Source organism: Geotrypetes seraphini, chromosome 7 (genome assembly GCF_902459505.1).
Source record: "Geotrypetes seraphini chromosome 7, aGeoSer1.1, whole genome shotgun sequence".
NCBI lineage: Eukaryota > Metazoa > Chordata > Amphibia > Gymnophiona > Dermophiidae > Geotrypetes > Geotrypetes seraphini.
In genome coordinates, this window is record NC_047090.1 from 70,946,927 (window position 1) to 70,962,027 (window position 15,101).

General features: G+C 48.3%; 1 protein-coding gene across 1 annotated transcript in view; it reads left to right on the forward strand.

Moving 5' to 3' along the window:
• CMAS (cytidine monophosphate N-acetylneuraminic acid synthetase) overlaps positions 1–15,101 on the forward strand; it is a 99,726-nt gene that overhangs the window by 53,334 nt on the left and 31,291 nt on the right. The gene's annotated exons all lie outside the window — the stretch shown is intronic.

Below are 15,101 nucleotides of genomic sequence, written 5' to 3' on the forward strand. Positions count from 1 at the left end.
AGCAGGCAGCATATTCTCACATGTGGGTGACGTCATCTACGGAGCCCCAGCGCGGACAGCTTTTCAAGCAAACTTGATTGAAGTTTCAAGTTTGCTACACTGCACCACGCATGTGCATGCCTTCTTGCCCACTAGAGGGCGCATCCCACCTCGTGGTCCTCAGTTCAGTTTTTTCCACGGAGCCAGAAGCCCTGTGGAATTTGAGCTCTGCTATTTTTGCCTTCTGTTGCCACGTCCGGTGTTTTTTCTTCGGTCGTGGTATTTGCTTTCTCTTTCTTTTAGTTTTCTACGTCTTTGAATCAAAAAAAAAAAAAAAAAGTTTTTCCGTCGGCTCCGGGGGCTCCCGTGAGCCGCGACCCGGCCTCCTTGTCGGTCGGTTCGGTTTTCATGTCCCGTCCCTTGACGGGTTTCAAAAAGTGCACCCGGTGTGAGCGGTTACTATCCATCACTGACCCCCACCGGTGGTGCTTGCTCTGCCTTGGACCCGAGCATCCGACTGGTTCTTGCGATCGGTGCTCCACTTTTCAGGCCAGAGCGCTCCGTCGACGCCGCGCCAGGATGGCGGAGCTTTTCGCAGTTGACTCCGCGCCCGGGAAGGCCTCGACGTCGGCCTCGGCTTCGGCCCCGGCCCCGGCCTTGACCTAGGCGCCTTCGGCTTCGCCGCGTCCCTCGACCTCGAAGCCGACGCCTGCGACCAAACCTGCCTCAGGTAAGTCCTCTTTTCCATCCCCGACTCCAGGGTCATCGAAGAAGCCATCCTCAAGCTCCTCTGCGGCGGGTGGGTCGTCCTCGGCCCCGCCCAGGACTCCGGCCACTAATGCCCCGAGGGAATACTCGAGACCGAGGTCGCCCTCCAGGGAGCATCCCCCGGCCTCGGACCTGCCTACCATGGTCGGGATTCCGGCGTTCCAGGACCTGCTCCGAGCATTGATTTCCTCGGAGCTGTCTGGCGCCCTCGAACAACTGCAGCGGGCTGCGACCTCGACTGCTTTGACCTCGGGGGCACCGACCTCGGCGACCTCGGTCTCGACCCCCCTCGGTCTCGGGTACCGGGGCACCACCGACCTCGGCCTCGACCTTGCCCTCGGGGGCCCCGCCTGAGAGCAGCGTACGGCCCCGGGACAAGGTACGCAGAGTGAGACGGATTTCCTCCTCCTCCTCCTCGAGGTCCTCCCGGGGTTCCTCGCCCTCGGGCCGGCCTTGGGCGAGGCGTCGCCCGAGGAAGCCCAAGCGTTCGCGAGGCTCTCCTCGGCGACGTGGTCGCTCCTCGCCGCTCGGGGGCGAGGCCTTGCGGATCTCGGAGCTTCGCCTCGATAACCCGAGGCTTCTCCGTTCCCCTGCGAGAGGGGGTTCTCGTGACTCCTCGCCGAGGAAAAGGGGGCGTGCCTCGGTCCCTCGGACACCTGGGACTTCTCCCAGGGGTTCTTCGAGGCGGAGACGTTCCCCGACCCCCTCGAGGCCATTAGATCTGGCCTCATGGGGCTCGGGGTCCGGTAGGGAGCCACGATATTCTCACGAGGCTTCCCCCTTCTGTTCGGCGGAGAGGTCGAGAACTCCCTCGCCGCCTGCCAGACCGTCCTCCTTCTCCAGCTTTGTGCAGGACATGGCGCGTGCCTTGGGTCTGGACCTCATGGCTGGATCTCAATATACTAAAGAGTTCCTCGAGGAGCAGGACCTTCCCACTCCCCCAAGGGAATCCCCTCGGCTGCCCTTGAATAAGGTCCTTCATCAGACCTTACTTAAGAACCTGACTTCACCTCTTACAGTCACTGCGGTCCCGTCCAAGATGGAGTCCAAATATAGGACGATTCCACCCAAGGGGTTTGAGAAGGCTCAACTCTCCCACCAGTCCTTACTGGTCGAGTCTGCGCTCAAAAAGACGCAACCCTCCCGAGTTTCTGCGGCGGTCCCGCCCGGCAGGGAGGGTCGGACCCTTGACAAGTTTGGTCGTCACCTCTATGCGAATTCCTTCATGGCAACCAGGGTTTTAAATTATGCCTTTACCTTTTCATCCTATCTGCGTGGCATGGTAAAGGATCTGCCCCAATATCGCGAAGCCTTGCCGGACTCCCGCAAGGAAGGGTTCGACAGGTTTATGTCCAACCTGTCTCAGTTGCGTCTGTACCTTTTTCATGCGGTGTACGATACGTTTGAGCTGGTATCGAGGGTGTCGGCTTTTGCGGTAGCTATGCGCCGGTTGGCGTGGCTACGCACCCTTGATATGGACCCAAACCTGCAAGAACGCCTTGCGGACTTACCTTGCGTGGGGTCCGAATTATTTGATGAATCCCTGGAGGCGGCGACCAAACGGCTCTCGGAACAGGAGCGCTCGTTGGCCTCCTTGGTCCGTCCGAAACCTCGAGCCACGCCACAGAAATCCTTCCGGCCTCCCCCGAGGCGGTACCCTCAAAAGTCGACCCCTGCTTTTTCTAGGCCACCGCCTCGGCGCCCCCCTCGACAGGGCAGAGGGGGACAAACCAAAACTCCAGCACAGGGTCCTGCCAAGCCAGCGCCGTCCTTTTGACGGGCTAGGCGGATGGGGCCGGCCCCCCTCCGCGATCGCGCCGGACCCCCTTCCCATAGGGGGTCGAATCCGGTCCTTTTACGCGGCTTGGACCGAGATAACATCCGACGCTTGGGTGCTCCGGACCGTCTCCGAGGGCTATTCTCTCAACTTTTGCTCTGCGCCGCCGGAACAGTCACCGGGGGCTTGCCCATACAATCGGAACCAGCTCCCCATCCTCATGGCCGAGGCCAGGGCCTTGTTGATGCTTCGGGTGGTGGAACCTGTACCCCCCGACCAGCGGGGGCGGGGGTTTTACTCCCGTTACTTTTTGGTCCCAAAAAAGACCGGGGACTTGCGTCCCATTCTAGACCTCAGGAAGCTCAACAAGTTCCTGGTCCGGGAGAAGTTCCGGATGTTGTCACTTCCGATATTGTATCCTCTCTTGGAGGAAGAGGACTGGATGTGCTTCCTGGACCTGAAGGAAGCGTACACCCATGTTCCGGTGCATCCCGCCTTCCGCAAATTCTTACGGTTCCAGGTGGGCGAGCTACACCTGCAGTACAGGGTCCTCCCCTTCGGCCTGGCTTCGTCCCCTCGAGTCTTCACGAAGTGTATGTGGTAGTCGCTGCAGCCCTGAGGTCTCGGGGGCTTCAGGTCTTCCCTTACCTGGACGATTGGCTGATCAAGGCCCCGACCAGGGAAGGGGTTATCTCAGCGACCCTACAGTCTATCGCCTTCCTTCAACGACTAGGGTTCGAAGTGAACTTTCCCAAGTCACAGTTATGCCCGACCCAATCACTTCAGTTTATAGGCGCAGTGCTGGACACTGTTCGCCTCCGTTCATTCCTCCCTCCTCCTCGGTTGGAGGCTTTGGTTCGGTTGGGCCGTCTGATCTCTCAGCTACCGGTGGTGTCGGCTCAGCGCATGATGATGCTTCTGGGCCACATGGTTTCTACGGTCCACGTCACTCCATTCGCCAGACTGCACATGAGAATTCCTCAGTGGACTCTGGCCTCTCAGTGGCGCCAGGAGTGCGATCCTGTCTCTTCTCGCATAACGGTGACTCCTTCTTTGAGACGTTCGCTCCATTGGTGGACCGACTCTTCGAACCTTTCCGGGGGTTTGCTCTTTCTCGTCCCTCCACATCGCAAGGTTCTGACCTCTTGGAGTACGCGTGGGGGGCCCACCTCGACGGTCTGCGGACCCAGGGCCTGTGGTCGGCGGAGGACCGACGCTGTCACATCAATGTGTTGGAGCTTCGCGCCATCTTTCTGGCGGCTCGAGCATTCTGCCACCTGCTCCGCGATCAGGTAGTCCTCGTGCGAACGGACAACCAGGTGGCCATGTATTATGTGAACAAGCAAGGTGGGACGGGCTCTTGGTCCCTCTGCCGGGAAGCTCTGCGCCTGTGGGAATGGGCGATCTCCCAGAACATTTTCCTACAGGCGGTCTATATCCAGGGGGAACAGAACTGCTTGGCAGACAAACTCAGTCGGCTTCTCCAGCCTCACGAGTGGTCACTCAACTCCAGAGTCCTGCGCGAGGTCTTCGACCGCTGGGGGACTCCACAGGTGGATCTGTTTGCCTCTCCGGAGACTCGCAAACTACCCCTGTATTGTTCCCGGATGTACTCCCCGGACAGTCTAGAAGCGGACGCCTTCCTTCTCGACTGGGGAGGGAGGTTCCTTTATGCGTTTCCTCCTTTTCCCCTGATCTTGAGAACGTTGGTTCGTCTCAAATCATCCGGAGCCACTATGATTCTCATTGCACCTCGGTGGCCTCGTCAACACTGGTTTTCCCTGCTTCTTCAACTCAGTGTCAGGGAGCCTCTGCTTCTGCCTGTGTTTCCCTCTCTGCTATCTCAGAGTCGGGGTTCGCTGTTGCATCCCAATCTTCAGTCGTTACACCTGACTGCTTGGTTCCTCTCCCCTTGACTTCGGTCCCGGTTTCTCAGTCGGTGAGGGAAGTTTTGGAAGCCTCGCGCAAGGTCTCGACCAGGCTTTGCTATTCTCAGAAATGGACCAGGTTTTCCTCCTGGTGTTCCTCGCGTCATCTGAATCCGGATTCGGTCCCGGTGCCTTCGGTACTGGACTATTTGTTACATTTGTCTAATTCCGGCCTGAAGACAACATCTGTTCGGGTACATCTCAGTGCCATTTCTGCTTTTCATCGGCACTTAGACGGACGTTCTCTTTCGCTTCATCCTCTGGTGACGCGTTTCATGAAGGGTCTAATCAATGTTTGTCCCCCTCTGAAGCCTCCTCCCGTCGTTTGGGATTTGAATGTTGTCTTAGCTCAACTGATGAAACCTCCCTTTGAGCCTATCGACAAGTCTCTCCTGAAATTTCTTACTTGGAAGGTGGTATTTCTGATTGCGCTCACATCTGCTCGACGGATTAGTGAGCTGCAGGCTTTGGTTGCGGACCCACCTTTTACTGTGTTCCATCATGACAAGGTGGTTCTCCGCACCCATCCTAAATTTTTACCTGAAGTTGTGTCTGATTTCCACCTCAATCAGTCCATTGTCCTTCCTGTGTTCTTTACTAAGCCCCACTCCCATCCTGGCGAGACGGCGCTCCACACGCTTGACTGTAAGAGGGCGTTGGCATTTTATCTCCAACGTACCAGGTCTCATCGGAAGGTTCCTCAATTGTTTTTGTCCTTTGATCCTAATCGTTTAGGACACCCGGTTTCCAAGCGCACCTTGTCCAACTGGTTGGCTGCTTGTGTTTCTTTTTGCTACGCTCAGGCTGGTCTTACGCTCCCGGGTCGAGTCACGGGGCATAAGGTCCGGGCGATGGCAGCTTCGGTTGCTTTCCTCCGATCCACTCCTATGGAGGACATATGTAAAGCTGCCACTTGGTCTTCGGTTCATACGTTCACCTCCCACTATTGTCTGGACACTTTGTCCAGAAACGACGGCCGGTTTGGCCAGTCGGTGTTACGTAATCTGTTTTCCTAGATTGCCATCCTCCCACCTGCCCTTTTTTGGTTGGCTTGGAGGTCACCCACATGTGAGAATATGCTGCCTGCTTGTCCTGGGATAAAGCACAGTTACTTACCGTAACAGGTGTTATCCAGGGACAGCAGGCAGATATTCTCACAACCCGCCCGCCTCCCCGGGGATGGCTTCTTTGCTAGTTATGGAACTGAGGACCACGAGGTGGGATGCACCCTCTAGTGGGCAAGAAGGCATGCACATGCGTGGTGCAGTGTAGCAAACTTGAAACTTCAATCAAGTTTGCTTGAAAAGCTGTCCGCGCTGGGGCTCCGTAGATGACGTCACCCACATGTGAGAATATCTGCCTGCTGTCCCTGGATAACACCTGTTACGGTAAGTAACTGTGCTTTTCTATCACCCCCTCGGACACTTGATGTTACTCTGTCAATACAGAAACTTTTGAGATCTTCGAAATTATGATGTAGGAGAGAACAATGTTCTACCAAGGGTGCATTCACTCTGTTGTTTTTCAAATTAGATCTGTGTTCAACCATTCTGGTCCTGAATGTTCTTGTGGTCATACCCACGTAAAATTTGTTGCAAGGACACATTATGATATAAATTACGTGATCCGAGGAGCACGTTAAAAAATGTTTGATAGAATAACGGTTTCCATCATTGGGATTAATGAATTCTTTTTGTGATCGTACAGATACTACATTTTCCGCACCTGAAAAATCCTGTAGGTAAAACCTTCTTATTTGAGGTCGAATCAATATCATTGGTGGTGGAAGATAATATTTCTTTTAGATTTCTCTCCCTAGAGAATCCAAATCCAAAAGGACTGAACACGTCCATAGATTGGACATCTTTTCTTTGACAATTCGGTAGTGTTTGGATTTTAATTTTGTATCATAAGAACATAAGAACATAAGACTTGCCTCTGTCGGGTCAGACCGGAGGTCCATCGTGCCCGGCAGTCCGCTCACGCGGCGGCACCTCAGGTCCAGGACCTGATAGTGCTCCTACCCTAAAACTCACATACACTTTTCGATTTTGTCCTGTAGAGTAACCTTCTATCTATACCCTGCAATCCCCTTCGCTTCCAGGAAGTCATCCAGTCCCTTTTTAAAACCCAGTATTGTACTCTGTCCTATTACCTCCTTTGGAAGCGTGTTCCAGGTGTCCACCACCCTCTGAGTGAAGAAAAAGTTCCTTGCATTCGTTTTGAATCCGTCCCCTCTCAGTTTTTCTGAGTGACCTCTTGTTTTTGCTGTCCCTGCTAGTCTGAAGAATCTGTCCCTCTCCACCCTCTCTATGCCTCTCATGATTTTATGTCTGTATCATGTCTCCTCTCAGTCTCCGCTTTTTCAGGGTAAAGAGCCCCAGTTTGTCTAACCTTTCGGCATATGAAAGGTTCTCCATTCCTTTTATCATCCTAGTTGCTCTCCTCTGAACCCTCTCAAGTATCGCCATGTCTTTTTTAAGGTACGGTGACTAGTATTGGACACAGTATTCCAGATGTGGTCGCACCATTGCTCGATACAATGACAGGATAACCTCCTTTGTTCTGGTAGTGATACCTTTTTTGATAATGCCCAGCATTCTGTTCGCTTTCTTTGAGGCCGCTGCACATTGCGCCGCTGGCTTCATTGTTGTATCCACCAAAACCCCCAGGTCTTTTTCCAGGGTGCCTTTCCCCAGCACCCTTCCTCCCATCGTATAGCTGTACATGGGGTTCCCTTTCCCCATGTGCAAGACCTTACATTTCTCCACATTAAAGCTCATCTGCCATCTTTTTGCCCACTCACACAGTTTGTTCAGGTCGCTCTGCAGTTCTTTGCATTCCTCAACAGTTTTGACCCTGTTGGAGAGTTTTGTATCATCCGCGAACTTGATAAGCACGCATGCGTGATATCTTGACAGCTGAGATACCTGCCAGCGTTCTGCCGGCTGTCAGCGCCATTTTTTGTCTCTTCAACAGAGTCTAGCTGCACCGTAAGTTTTCTCTAACAGAATTAAATTATACTATTGGTTTTCCACCCAGAAGCACTAACAGAAATGTTTTACTATGATTTTAGTTGTTTTTTTTCTTATTTTTTCTGTTGTAGATTTTGACCCCTGAGGAAGCCACGAATGGTGAAACGGGTCCCCGTAGGGTTTCTCACATTGGCACTTGCATATAATTTCAAAATGAAAAGATAAGTGCGATGTTTTTAGTGCTATTTATTCACTTTAAGTTTTGTTCAACACATACTTTTTTGCACTCTTATTATTTATAACGAACTCAATGAATGATACCTTCTCCTGCATTTCTGGATAGAAATCTTTGATGATTCACCAGGGCAGGCATCTGAGAGTTCAGTTATAGATGTGAAACATTTATTCAACAAGTTCTTATACCTATGGTCTGTGTAACCAATAACTTGTTTCCATTTATCTCGATTAGTATTTTTACATACATATAAGCCCATATTCTGTAAACAGCGCCTTAACTTAGGCGCCTAAGTTAAGTCCAAAATGCTGTTTAAAAGAGTACTTAAAATAAAATTCAAGGCACCTAACGCCACTGAAGGCTTGACTTATGTTTAAATAATTTTTATTGAGCACTAAACAAACAAATCCAATATTCCTTGTAGCAAACAAGACCTTAACCTTTTACTATAATCCCCAACCCCCCTCTCCCCTTCCCCCACCTCCCCTATCCGGAGTCTCATGAGAACTAACTCACACACATATACAAACATGGTTAAACAGGTATTCAGTAATTCAAAATACGACTTCTGGCCACAGGTGTTATAGTGTTCCAAAAAGGTTCCCAAATAATCGTAAAATGGAGACCACGTACTAAGCAAAGGTCCAGGATACTCCGACGTTCCCAGGCTAAAAGGTAATCATCTGAGACCTCCACAAAGAAAGCGTGGGAACTGTGGGCTCTAACCAAAGCAACAAAATGCATTTGAGTGCAGACAAAATTGACCATCGCAAGAAGACACCAGCGCCAGGTTGTCTAGGGTGGTGAGAAGGTAAGACCCCGAAAAGCAGTTTTGGTGAGGGACGTACTGTAAATCTTCCAAATATGTCCAATAAAGATGAATAGATTGGTCCAAAAAACCTGTACAGCCGGGCAAGACCAGAACATATGGCCAAGAGTAGCTTCACGGTGTCCACATGTCACAGCAAGGAGAAGGGCGTAACTTAGCTCGATATGCCCACTTGGGTGAAATAAATAATTGAAATAGCAGTTTATATTGCATTTCAAAAAAGTATATATATTTCCTTAAAGAAGGCAATCGAGTTACAGCGGTTAAAATAGTATCGGTCAGTGTAACATTAAGATCCTGTGCCCAAGCGATCTGATATTTAGTATAATCAGGCAATGAGGTCTCATCTTTCAAGTAACGATGATGAAATTTTAGAGGCACCAGCATTTGGGCGTTTAACGTATAAACTGTGGACAATAATTCACGTCTGGTAGTGTCCAGATTGGATCGCTTAAGGGAATTCACATAATGATGGATTTGCAGGTATGGAAACCAATCTCTGTCAGTCAAATCATATTCTCTGCATAGCTGGGCAAAGGATTTAATGGTACCATCCCGATGAACTAGGTGGAACAAATATATCAGCCCCTTAGTTTCCCAGTGGGTAAACCGCGAGACCCCCATTCCAGGTATAAATTGTCTGTTGAAGCAAATAGGCAAAAAGGGGGACTCGCGGTAACTAAATCCATGAAATTTACATATCCATGCCCAAACCCGTCTCAAAGGCATACCAAACAACTTTAGTCCAGGATGAGAGGGAAAGGGCGAAGAAATGGAATGTAGATATGCACTGAAATGATCTCCTAGGAAACAAGTGAGTTCTATAGGGGTGTTGGAAAAATCAGACGTTCCCCTAAAATAATCGTTAATATGGCGCATACCACAACTGATAGTTAAGTAACGGAGATTAAGTAATCCAAGGCCCCCTTTGGAAAGTGGACACACCATCTGGTGGTAAGATAGTCGTGCCTGGTGGCCCCTCCAAAGAAAATATTGAAGAAAACGGATGTACTTGGTCTCGTCTCGAGTCAAAAAATATAAAGGAAGAGTTTGAAAAATATATATCCAAGAGGGAATCACAATCATGTTGAGTAATGCGATTCTATCCATAATAGAAAGAGGAAAGGTGTGCCACATACGTAACTTCGCAGACAGAGATCGGAACAGAGGGTCTATGTTGATGGCATATAGAGTGGAAAGATCTGATGGAATCAAAACTCCCAGATACTTAAGGTGCGTATCAGCCCATTGCACTGGGAAAACGCCTACCCACTGCTGACGAAGAAAGGAGTGGGAGGGCATAGCCATCGATTTGTCAAGATTAATAACCAGACCCGAATAGAACCCATATTCCGCTATTAGATCCAAAGCTACCGGAAAAGAACATATGGGGTTCGTTAATATAAGCATTAGATTGTCTGCGAACGCCAATATTTTTATTTTTTTTTATTTATTTATAATTTTTCACAAATTGTTTAACAACAATCTAAAGAAATTAACAATTGAAAAAGAAAATAATTATATTAAATTATATATAATAATTCCACATATATGACTAATCAGAGTCCACATAGAACGCCAATATTTTAAGTTCCTGGTCAGCTATTTGTAACCCCTGTATCGCCACGAAATTATGCAAAGTGCATAAAAGTGGTTCTAATGTGAGGATAAATAATAATGGAGAAAGCGGACAACCCTGACGGGTTCCTCGGGGAATAGGAAATTTCTCGGAAGGAATTCCATTAACCAGTAAGGAAGCCATAGGATTAGCATACAAGGAAGAAAGAGCGTGTCGATAAAATCCAGAAACTCCAATATAATCCAGTGTTTGATTCATATAGGTCCAAGAGACATTATCAAATGCTTTGGCCGCATCCAGGCTCACAAATAAAGTTGGGAGCGCTACTTGCTGAGCGTGAGCTAAAGCATGTAAGATCTTGCGCACATTTAACACTGATTGGCGTCCTGGAACGAAGCCAACTTGGTCTTTATGGATCAACAAGGGAATATATGGGAGTAATCTATTTACTAATATTCGAGAAAAAAAGCTTAAGATCCACGTTAAGTAGAGAGATAGGCCGATAAGAGCCTGGGAGATCTGCAGCCTTGCCAGATTTGAGTAAAAGAATTATAGATGCCTCATTGGCGAATCGAGGAAATGAGCCACTTCGCACAGCCTCATTAAAGTAAGACAACAGGGGACCGCAAAGCGATGTCTCTAAGATACGATAAAATTCACCTGAAAAGCCATCAGGGTCAGGAGCAGTACCAGGCTTAGTAGCCCTAATAACCTTCTGTAACTCTAAGTGGACGATTAAGTTGTAGTACTGCCTCCTCCAAGAGACGCGGCATCCCTGAGGAATCTAAATAATCATTGACCAGTTCAGATGACAAAGGAGAACCTGTGACGTATTGAGATGCAAAATAATCTTTCAAAACATTAATTATATCTGCGGTGCGAGAAACAGTTGTACCACCAGGAGAACATATAGCTAAAATAGGCTTCCTACCTTTATGCATATCCACCAATCTAGCCAACAATTTACCTGGTTTGTTACCATATATTGAAAAATGATATTTACGACAGGAGGCCCACCGTTGCATCTTGGAATGGAGCAGGGCATTGAGAGTAGCCTGTGTGGTTAAATATTTTCCTTTAGTAACCTCTGAAGGCTTCGCCACATAAATGCGTTTAGCGGCTTGCAATGCACGTTCCATTTCAATAATAGCTTTATTTATTCTACGCATCTTGGTACTAGTATAAGCTAAGATATGTCCCCGAAGGACCGATTTAGCAGCGTCCCAAAATAAAAGGGGATCATCTTGATGCTGAACATTATTTGAAACATAATCTTCCCATTGAGCCAAGAGAAATTTTTTAAACTCAGAATCTTGGGCCAAGAAAACAGGGAACCTCCAATGCTCTGGACGGGAGAGAGGGGCTTCTAATTGAATATCAATCCAAACTGGAGCGTGATCAGAAATATGAATATGGCCAATTCTCGCCTCTCTGACCTGTGATAACAAAGAGGAGGACAACAAAACATAATCGAGACGAGACCAAGAACCGTGAGCACGAGATAGATGAGTATAATCTCGTACTTCCGGATGGAGGAGCCGCCAAGAATCAATTAAATCAAGGTTTGAGCAAAAGTTTTTAAGGATTGAGCCCCGTGGACCAATAGAGGTATCAGGACAGGAGGACCTATCCAACTCAGGTTCCATCGCTAAATTAATATCTCCTACCAAAAGTAAAGGAGTGCCAGAATAGCGAGAACACAACGCAATCAGGCGTTGAAAAAAAGGTAATGGTGAGGAATTTGGTCCATATACCACAAACAAAAGATAATGAGTATCCCCCACCTGGAGACGTAACAGCAAATATCTACCTTCTATATCTTTGTCTAATATCTGAGCACCCAAGGAAGAGGACCTGCGAAGTAAGACTGCCACACCACCATGGCGACCTGTAGGGGAAGAGAAAAATACCTCTCCTACCCATGATCTTTTCAACTTAAGGTGTTCCTCGTCTGTCAGTCTGGTCTCCTGGAGGCAAGCAATGTCTGCTTTGGTGCGTTGTAGGGAGGTAAGAATTTTTTGTCGCTTGATTGGTGTAGTGATACCCCCTACATTCCAGGAGACCAGCCTAAGAGGTGAACCCATGGCTTAGACAAGGAGAAGTTTTCCAATTAAAACTAATACGAAAATGCCCCAGGAGCCCTGCCTCTCCCAGGGCTGTACATCTCTCCATGTTCCTATACTAACAAGATATTTCAAAAGCCAAGACATAAACTTTAAAGAAAGATTTTTTAAGGACTCCGGATCTACCCTCAATACCCAACCCCACTCCATTACCGGGGCCCCCAACGTAGTGGATCCCAAATGAACACAAAATGCGGGGGCCCCCTTTGAGACCCTAAGATACAATGCAATGATTTATACAAATCGGAATGCACCAAGACAACACCATGTCCAGTGAGGCCTATTACAACTTTTAAATCAGAAGTTAGCAAATGAAACTATGTGACCATACAAGGTCGCATAGTTATAACATAGAATCCATAAATTCCTTAGCCACTTCCACAGTGTCAAAGGATTTCCAGACTCCATTTAAATATATCTTAAGAATAGCAGGATATATAAACAGGAACCTGATCTTTTTCTCCGTCAAGGCCCCACATAGGGGCTGGAATTTGCACCTCCTCTCCTGCAGGGTGACAGAGTAGTCTTGAAAAATCTGAATCTGTGTATCTTCATATTTAAAGGAGTCACGACGAAGACGATATTGCTTCAGGATTTTTACTTTATGAAGGTAGTTATGCAGTTTAGCTACTACTACTCGAGGTCTCTGGCGGTCTGGCACTGAACGGCCCACACAGTGCACTTGCTCAAAGCGAAGTGAACCTAGGCCGGGTGGAAAGGGAAATTCAGCCGCCAACCATTCTTTAAAGGTAGATCCCAGCTGCTGGTCTGTGATAGATTCTGGAACACCAACAATTCGGAGATTATCCCTCCTTGATCTGTTCTCCAGGTCATCTATTTTTTCCTCATTTTCTGCCAAGCGTTTCTCTAACTTGACAAGTTTTGTAGTAAGAGCCTGAGTAGAATCTTCTACCCCAGATACCCTGGTTTCCAATTCTGTAGTGCGTACCACCGTTTCCCCCAGCAAGGTTTCCATATGGGAAAGTTGCATAGATAATTTGTCCAGTGGGGAAGCTAGTGCGGCGGTAACTACAGCTGCAAGCTGGCGCATCTATCCCTCAGTAAACTCCGAAGGCTGTGTTACGCCTGGATCCGCCATTTTTTCTTCAGCTTGTCTCGTCTTGGCGACCGTACGGCTCGTCATGCCTCCTCCGGATCTGGAAACAAACTGATCCATATGCTGCCGTTAAAAAAAACACCATTCGGTGCGCTGAAATCGATTCATGGAGGTAAGTAGAGCAGGGAATCAGAGCGGGGCCCGGGAGCTGAAGGGCGTGCGACTTCGCTCCTCACTGCATCACGTGATCAGCCCCGAAGGCTTGACTTAATACTGGAAGTGGCGTTAGGCACTGTAAAGCACCTACATAGGCGCAATTCACATTAAAGTTTAGGCTCTGGAAATGTAGGCCTTGAAAACTCTGGCATACATTTTCGGCGCCTACCTTTGATAGAGGCACAGTTCTCTAAATGGCACCATTGTGTGATTTGACATGTGATTGGCAGCTGCCAACAATGATGCCATTTAGAGAATCCGGGTCATAGCATCTATCTTAATAAAATTTACTAATGTTATTAATACAGTAAGTTATTTTACCACAGGTCCTATTTTATGCAAGGGGAACTTATTTATTTATTTAAAAAATTTATATACTACATATAAACAAAGCGGTTTCCATAAAAATAAACATACATAATTATAAACACAAGACAAAATTACAATCCTAAAATTAAAACAAAACTACAGTTTCATTAATTTCATTCTCAAAGAAAAAAAAAAAAAAGGGCTACTCCACTCTCCCAGCAAATATTACTACCATTGAATATAAACAGAGATTTGCCCAAAATAATGGCCCAAAAAGGGGGGGTCTCGGTTTATATTCGAGCTTCCTTTCAATGATGGTGCTTTTTTCCCACCCGTCCTGATGTCCGGCACTGCTATCTTTCCTCCACCCTCCCTCAGATGACCATCACTGCTGTCCTTTATTACCTGCTTCTTCCTTGCCCCAGACTGACATCGCGCTTACAATACTGATGCGCTGGAAGCCAATGCTGGCGCTCTGGGCTGGGCTGAAGGGCCTTGAACATCTGCACATGCTCAAGGCCTGCTGACTCCCATGCTCTCCGGGATTCTCTAAGGGAGTCCAGCAAGCCTTGAGTCTGTCTGTAGAAAATCAAATCCACCCTAGCACGAGGAGGATGGCAGTTTGAGAGGAGGATGGCAGTTTGAGTGCAGAGCTCCTCTCCCTGGACAATCTGCCTGCTTTTAAATATCAGCAGCAGTGGGAGATCAATTACTTTTACACCTAAGCAGTAACGGGACCAACCCACCAAAAACCCACAGTCCCGGTCCTGCAAAAATATGAGCTCCACCCTCCCTGCAGTTCGCTAGGAAAATCAACTGCTTTTACACCTAAGCAGCAGCAGGACCGATCCAGCCAGGCATGTGAGCTCCTTCCTCTGCAGTCCATTGGAGAGATCAATCTACCTGCTTTTAAATATCAGCAACAGTGGGAAATCAACTGCTTTTACACCTCAGCAGCAGCGGAACTATCCGCAACTACCAAGAGCACACAGACCCGATCCAGCCAAGAGTGTGAGCTCCACCTCCCCCTGCAGTCCACTAGGAAGATCAACTGTTTTTTACACCTAAGCAGCAACAGGACCAGCCACCACTACCGAGAGCCCTTTGCCCTGATCCAGCCAAACAAGTAAGCTCTTCCCCCAGCATTCCGTTGGAAAAATCAATATGCTTGCTTTTAAATATTATCAGAAGTAGGAGTCAACTGCTTTTACACCTAAGCAGCCTATAATAGGAGCCCTTGCCCAGATCCAACCAGGCATGTGAGCTCCTCCCCCTATATCCCGTTTAAGAGATCAATCTACCTGCTTTAAATATCAGCAGCAGTAG